The sequence below is a fragment of the Suncus etruscus genome, chromosome 18, assembly GCF_024139225.1.
Source record: "Suncus etruscus isolate mSunEtr1 chromosome 18, mSunEtr1.pri.cur, whole genome shotgun sequence".
In the NCBI taxonomy this organism is placed as follows: domain Eukaryota; kingdom Metazoa; phylum Chordata; class Mammalia; order Eulipotyphla; family Soricidae; genus Suncus; species Suncus etruscus.
The window spans coordinates 35,236,533-35,244,401 of NC_064865.1; the positions used below are offsets into that span (position 1 = coordinate 35,236,533).

General features: G+C 45.8%; 1 non-coding gene across 1 annotated transcript; it reads left to right on the top strand.

Moving 5' to 3' along the window:
* The first annotated feature begins 7,342 nt into the window (after positions 1-7,342).
* LOC125996678 (U6 spliceosomal RNA) lies at positions 7,343-7,448 on the top strand. Its single transcript, XR_007491359.1, has one exon. It is a non-coding gene; the product is annotated as a U6 spliceosomal RNA (small nuclear RNA).
* The last annotated feature ends 421 nt before the right edge of the window (positions 7,449-7,869 follow it).

Sequence of the window (7,869 nt, forward strand, 5' to 3'; positions counted from 1 at the left end):
TGGACCTCTGCAATAAGACATCTTGTTGTTGTTGTTGTTTTTTATGTGTCCTGGACTACAGCCTAGGGTAGGGTTTTTCTTATTAGTCCCAAGGTAGGCTCTGTTCAGTCACAGTTGTCAAAGTCAGTTTTCTGTTGTTGGTTCTCTTATTTTTCTTTTTTTCTTTTTTTTTTTTTTTTTTGGTTTTTGGGCCACACCTTTTTTTTTTTTTTTTTGGTTTTTGGGCCACACCCTGTGACGCTCAGGGGTTACTCATGGCTATGAGCTCAGAAGTCGCTCCTGGCTTGGGGGACCATATAGGATGCCGGGGGATCGAACCGCGGTCCGTCCAAGGCTAGTGCAGGCAAGGCAGGCACCTTACCTCTAGCGCTACCGCCCGGCCTGTGCTCTTATTTTTCACAGTTCAAAGAACAATAGCTCTTCTGATTTCCATTTAGTGTTAGGTGATGTGATAGGACAGCCTGGTCTTAGGTCAAGTTTTCCTTTCCTCGTTGTCATATCAAAAACTGGCACAAGTTGGTGCCAGAGTAGTGTTATAAATCTCCCAATGGAGCTTAGTTCCTGGTGGTGTTGCCCAGAGCTGTATCATTTCTACGTCGGGGATCTGGTAAACCACAATAAATTTTTATTTATTTGTTCTTTAGATTTAGAGTCACACCCAGAGGTGTGCAGAGGTGTTCCTGACTTGAGCTCTGGGATCATACCTCGAGTCTCAGGGGCACCATAAGAGGTGCCCAGATTTGTACCTGGGGCAGCTGTGTGCAAATACCCTGTCCACTGTACTATCTCTTGGACCCTAAAGATTTTTTGAAAAAATTCGGTGGCGCTAAAGGTAAGGTAAAGGTAAGGATGGACCGCGGTTCGATCCCCCGGTGTCCCATATGGTCCCCCAAGCCAGGAGCAACTTCTGAGCGCATAGCCAAGAGTAACCCCTGAGCGTTACCGGGTGTGGCCCAAAAACCAAAAAAAAAAAAAAAAAAGAAAAAAAAAAGAAAAAAGCATGGAAATATAGACTCTTATTAGTAGTCTAATAAGACTAAAAGGGTTTTGGTTTTATTTTGTTTGTTGTTGTTGTTGTTATGTTTTGTTTTGGGGCCAAACCTGGTGACGCTCAGGGGTTATTCCTGGCTATGCACTCAGAAATCGCTCCTGGCTTGGGGAACCATATGGGATGCTGGGGGATCGAACTGTGGTCCGTCCCAGGTCAAGCAGATGCAAGACAAAGGCCCTACTGCTTGTGTCACCACTCCGGCCCAAGACTAAAAAGTTTTAAAAATAAAGTTTTAAATATGTTGCTTTTTTTGTTTGTTTAGTTTTTGCGGTTATACCCCTCAAAATTCTTAACTGCATGCTTAGGATTATTCCTGGCTCAGAACTTTGTGGTCTCAATCCCAGAAATGCTCAGGGACTATGTAGCGCTGGGATCAAACCAGGGGCTCCTACATGCAACTTTAAAATATCACCCATATGTTGCATTCTGGGCCTAAGAGAATAGTTAAGATATTGGCCTTCTGGGGCCGGGCGGTGGCACTAGTGGTAAGGTGCCTGCCTTGCCTGCGCTAGCCTTGGATGGACCGCGGTTCGATCCCCCGGTGTCCCATATGGTCCCCCAAGCCAGGAGCAACTTCTGAGCTCATAGCCAGGAGTAACCCCTGAGCGTCACAGGGTGTGGCCCAAAAACCAAAAAAAAAAAAAAAAAGATATTGGCCTTCTGGGGCCGGAGAGATAGCATTGGAGGTAAGGCATTTGCCTTACATTTCATGCAGGAGGTCATCGGTTCGAATCCCGGCATCCCATATGGTACCCGTGCCTGCCAGGAGCAATTTCTGAGCGTGGAGCCAGGAATAACCCCTGAGCACTGCCGGGTGTGACCCAAAAACCACACACACACACACAAAAAAAAGATATTGGCCTTTGGCTGGCATGATAGTGCAACTGTAGGGTGTTTGCCTTGCAGATCCAGGACAGACCTGGTTCAATCCCCATCATTCCATATGGTCCCCCTAGCCAGGAGCAATTTTTGAGCACATAGCCAGGAGTAACCCCTTGAGTATCACCGGGTGTGGCCAAAAAACAAACAAAAATTATATATATGTGTGTGTGTGTGTGTGTGTGTGTGTGTGTGTGTGTATGTGTGTGTGTATTGGCCTTAACCCTGTGGGACACCAGTTTGACCCCCAGCACCACATGGTCCAGTGAGCACTGCTGGGAGTCACCCTGAAAATCACTAGGTGTGGTCCAAAGCTTCCACCCCTCAAATTAAAAACAAATGTATTGGGGCCGGGAAGGTGGCGCTAGAGGTAAGGTGTCTGCCTTGCAAGCGCTAGCGTAGGACGGACCGCGGTTCGATCCCCCGGCGTCCCATATGGTCACCCCAAGCCAGGGGCGATTTCTGAGTGCATAGCCAGGAGTAACCCCTGAATGTCAAACGCGTGTGGCCCAAAACCAAAAAAAAAAAAATGTATTGAGCGCTTTATCTCAAATATGTTGAATTATCTCTCCCTTATTTGTTTTTGGTGCCTTACCCAATGATGCTCAGGGATTACTCCTGACTCTGCAGTCAGAAATTACTTCTAGAAGACTTGGGGGCAATATGGGATGCCAGGGATAAGTCTCAGTTTAGCCACATGGCAATGCAAACATATTACCTGCTGTGCTATCGCTCTGGCCTTCAATTCTGTTAGATTCTTTTCTTTTCTTTTTGGGCCACATATGGCTGTGATCAGGGGTTACTTCTGGTTCTGCACTCAGAAATCACTCCTGGCCGTGCTGGGGAGACTATATGGGATGCCAATGATCAAACCCGGTCACCCACAAGCAGGGCAAATGCCATCACCATTGTGCTATTATTACACATAATGATAAAGGACAAGAAATTAAGAAAAACTATAACTTTAAATACCACTTATATGTTCATTAAAAACAAGAGCCAGGGCAGGAGCAAGAACACAACAGGTAGGGCATTTGCCTTACACAAGGCTGACCCAGGTTTGATTCCTGGCATCCCATATGATCCCCTAAGCCTGCCAGGAGTGATTTCTAAACATAGAACCAGGAGAAACCCTGAGTGTTGCTGGGTGTAGCCTCCAAATCAAATAATAAACAAACAACCAAATAAATAAATAAAATGTCTATACATAACTTTAACACAGGAAATAAAAGATCTGTATAATGAAAACTATAAGACACTGTTCAAAGATGTAGAAAGAGTGATAGGGGTTGTAGCTCAACAGTATTTGCCTTGTATGTCTTCTTTCTGGGGTGTCGTTCTTTCTTGGGGAGTGGGCAGGGAAGCAACACCTGACTTGCTCAGGGATAATTACTGGCTCTGCACTCAAGAATTGTTCCTGGGTATGCTCAGGGGATGCTGGGGCTCAACCTCAGGTTGGCTGCATGCAAGACAAATTCCCTTACTGCTCTGATCTTCTTTGTATGTCTTCTTATGTCTTTGATTTTCTTTTGCAGTGCCAAGGATCAAAACCATTAATATTAGAGACATCTTTGGGATACTCAAACTTAATAACAGGGGAAATGAAAGTAAAAATAGACAAGTGAGGGGCCGAAGCAGTGGCGCAAGTGGTAGGGTGTTTGCCTTGCAAGCTCTGACCAAGAATGGACCTTGGTTTGATCCCCTGGCGTCCCATATGGTCCCCCAAGTCGGGAGCGATTTCTGAGCTCATAGCCAGGAGTAACCCCTGAGTGTCACTGAGTGTGGCCCAAAAACAAACAAAAAATAGACACGTGAGAGCAGAGAGAAAACAGACACTTGCCTTTTCCCTGACATAAGGTCTATCTCCAACACAGAACATGATTCCATGAGCGCCCTCCAGGGGTCACTCCTGAGCACAGAGCCAGGAACAGACACTGAGCACTGTAAGGTTTAGCACAAACCCTTTCCTCCAAAATAAATAAAAACGAACCATTAAGGGGCCTTAGAGATAGCATGGAGGTAGAGTGTTTACCTTGCATGCAGAAGGTCGATGGTTCGCATTCCGGCATCCCATATGGTCCCCCGAGCCTGCCAGGAGCGATTTCTGAATGTAGAGGCAGAAGTAACCCCTGAGCACTGCCGGGTGTGACCCAAAACAAAACAAAACAAAACAAAACAAAAGAACAATTAAAACTATCAATTCTAAAGGCCAGAGTGGTGGCGCAAGTGGTAGGACACCTGCCTTGCATGCGCTAACCTAAGATGGACCTGGGTTTGATCCCCCGGTGTCCCATATGGTCCCCCCAAGCCAGGAGCGATTTCTGAGCACATAGCCAGGAGTAACCCCTGAGCGTTACTGGGTGTGCCCTCCCACAAAAACAACTATCAATTTAAAATTGTACAATAAATAAAATAAAATATATAAAATAATAGTTCAAAGGATATAGTTCAAAGGATTGAGTACATGCTTTGCATGCTGGGTTAGATCCCCAGGCACACAGTGAACCCAAGAGCACCTTTCAACTACTTTTTTTTTTTTGGGGGGGGGGGCACATCTGGCTATGTGCTCAGAAATCGCACCTGGCTTGGGGGACCATATGGGGCGCCAGGGGATCAAACCGCGGTCCATCCTAGGCTAGCGCCAGCAAGGCAGATACCTTACCTCTTCATGCCACCGCTCTGGCCCCTCAACTACTTCTGGGTAATGGCCCAAATCATACATTCTTCAAGAAAGGAAGAGAAGAAAATAGGAGGATACGGCATATAAACATAATGGAATACTATTTAGCTTTTTTCCCCCACATTTGGCTGCGCTCGGGACTTACTCCTGTTTCTTTGCTCAGGGATCACTCCTGGTGGGACTCAGGGATGTGAGACGGCAGGAAATGAACCTGAATTTGCCGCATGTAAAGCAAGTGCCCCATGCACTGTCTATTTCTCTGGCCTTATTCAGTTATTTTTATTTATTTATTTATTTATTTATTTATTTATTTATTTATTTATTTATTTTTTGGTTTTTGGGCCACACCCGGCAGTGCTCAAGAGTTACTCTTGGCTATCTACTCAGAAATAGCTCCTGGCAGGCACAGGGGACCATATGGGACGCCGGGATTTGAACCAAGCACCTTAGGTCCCGGATTGGCTGCTTGCAAGGCAAACGCTGCTGTGCTATCTCTCTGGCCCCATTCAGTTATTTTTTTAAGATGAAATTTTTCTTTTGTAACAAAATGGAAGGAACTTGAGAAGGATAAGCCAAATAAAATAAGTCAGAGGTGAAGATAAATATTGGATTATTTCACCTGTATGGGCAACAGAAGGAAATAAAAGTGGTGAGCAGAGAAAAATAAAATTATGGGCCGGAGCATGATCACAGCAGGTAGGGAATATACTTTACACCTGGCTGACCCGGGTTCGATCCCTGGCATCCCATATGGTCCCTTGAGCCTGCCAGGAGTGATTTCTGAGTGCAGAAACAGGAATAACCCGAGTGCCACTGAAGCTAACTGCAGGGAAGAGGGTGGAGTGAAAGAAAAAGTGGTAGGAGTTTGAAAATTAACTTTTATTTTTTGAGATGTCAGCAGTGGTCATAGTTAACAAAAGCTCCATGCAAGGACAAAAGTGATAAAAGGCAAGGGAATTATTTTCAACTATGGGTGCTATGTTACTGAGTAAGGAGTGGAACCTTAGAGAAAGGCATGGTTTTCAATTCCCTCCTGGTTCTTTTTTTGTTTTTGTTTTTGTTTTTGTTTTTGGGCCACACCTGTTTGACGCTCAGGGGTTACTCCTGGCTATGTGCTCAGAAATCTCTCCTGGCTTGGGGGGATCATATGGGACGCGGGGGGATTGAACCACTGTCCGTCCTACGCTAGCGCTTGCAAGGCAGACACCTTATCTCTAGCGCCACCTTCCTGGCCCCCCTCCTGGTTCTTTATGGTTGCTGTTGCTCTTTGCCTGACTGTGGTACTCACACAAGTTTAGCTGTGGTGTATTGAGGGTTACATATCTGGTTATATTCACACACTGCTACAATGCTCCCCAAAGGCATCATTCCTTTAGTTTCAGTACTCATCTGTGCTCATGGGAGTTGCACTTTCTGATTTTGGTGCGTGGAGGTGATCTTTCTCTTTCTTTCTTTTTCTTTCTTCCTTCCTTCCTTCCTTCCTTCCTTCCTTCCTTCCTTCCTTCCTTCCTTCCTTCCTTCCTTCCTTCCTTCCTTCCTTCCTTCCTTCCTTCCTTCCTTTCTTTCTTACTTTCTTTCTTTCTCTCTTTCTTTCTCTCTTTCTCTCTCTCCCTCTCTCTCTCCCTCCCTCCCTCCCTTCCTCCCTCCCTCCCTCCCTCCCTCCCTCCCTCCCTCCCTCCCTCCCTCCCTCCCTTCCTTCCTTCCTTCCTTCCTTCCTTCCTTCCTTCCTTCCTTCCTTCCTTCCTTCCTTCCTTCCTTCCTTCCTTCCTTCCTTCCTTCCTTCCTTCCTTCCTTCCTTCCTCACCCGGCACACCTGGCAGCACTCAGAGGTAATTCCTGGCTCTATGCTCAGAAATGGCTCCTGGCAGGCTCGGGGGACCATATGGGATGCCAGGATTTGAACCACTGTCCTTCTGCATGCAAGGCAAACCTCCATGCTATCTCTCCTGCCCCTGAGGTAATCTTTCTTAACTGCAAAGGCAGCACTATTCTTCGTTGCTGGGGATCTCAGACAGCAGAGTTGTCAGAATTACACTGGGAATACCAGGGTTTGAACTTGTAACCATGTGCTTGCAGGGCAGGCACTCTGGTCACATTCTCTGTCTCTGTTTCTCTGTTTCTGTCTCTCTCTCTTCCTACCCCCTCCTTTTTTCTCCCCCTGTCTTTCCCTCTTTTCTCTTTATCTCTACCCCCCCCCATCTGCTTCCTTCCCTCCCTCTCTTATTTGTTTTTGAGTCGCACTGTATTTAGGGCTTAATCCTGTCTTTGCTCAGGGATTACTCTTGGTGGGGCTCAGGGGACCATATGGGGTGCCAGGGATAGAATCCAGGTGAGCAGCATGCAAAGCCAATACTCTCTTTCCAGCACTTCTTTTGTTTTATTTGGGGTGAGGGTAAGACACACTGGTGGTACTTGGGAATTGGTCCTGGTGGTACTAGAAAGGCCATGGGTGTTGGAGAATTGAACCCACATGAATATAATTAGTTCATTGAGCTGTCTTTCTAGTCCCATAAAACCTTAGCTACTGTTTTTTTTTTAGGGGTTATTTGTGGCTCTGCACTCAGGAATTACTCCTGGTGGGTGAGGGGGGGCATGATTAGAACCTGGGTTTGTCACTACTATCACTCCAGCCCCAAACCCTAGCTTCTTTTGTTTGTATGTTTGTTGGGAAGGTACACTCGATTGCACTCAGGGATTACTGCTGGCTCTGCCCTCAGAAATTGCTCCTGGCAGTGCTCACTTGGCAGAACATATACTAAAATTGGAACGATACAGAGAAGATTAGCATGGCCCCTGTACAAGGATGACTTGCAAATTTGTGAATCGTTCCATTTTTTTTTTTTTTGTGAGGGAGGTCCACACTGGTTATGAGAATGGCCTTGATTCACTATATATCTGAAATTCAACTATGAAGGACTTTGTAGATCACAATAGTTTCAATAAAACAAGGTAAAAGAAAAGTTTCTCCTGGCAGGCTTGGGGACCATATGGGATGCCAGGGATCAAACCCATGTTGGATATTTGTCTTGTAATTGGCAACCTGTATAAATCAGAAAAAAGTTCTTACAATAATAAAAGGTAGTTTTTTGAGTTTGTTTTGTTTGTTTTTATTGTGTTTTGGACCACACCCAGGAGTTAGGGGCTTACTCCTGGCTTTGTAGTTAGGGTTCATTCCCAGCAATGTTTAGGGAACAATGTGGTGCCAGAAATTGAACCCAGACCTCTGGCATGCAAAGTATGTGTCTTAAGTCCTTGCTGA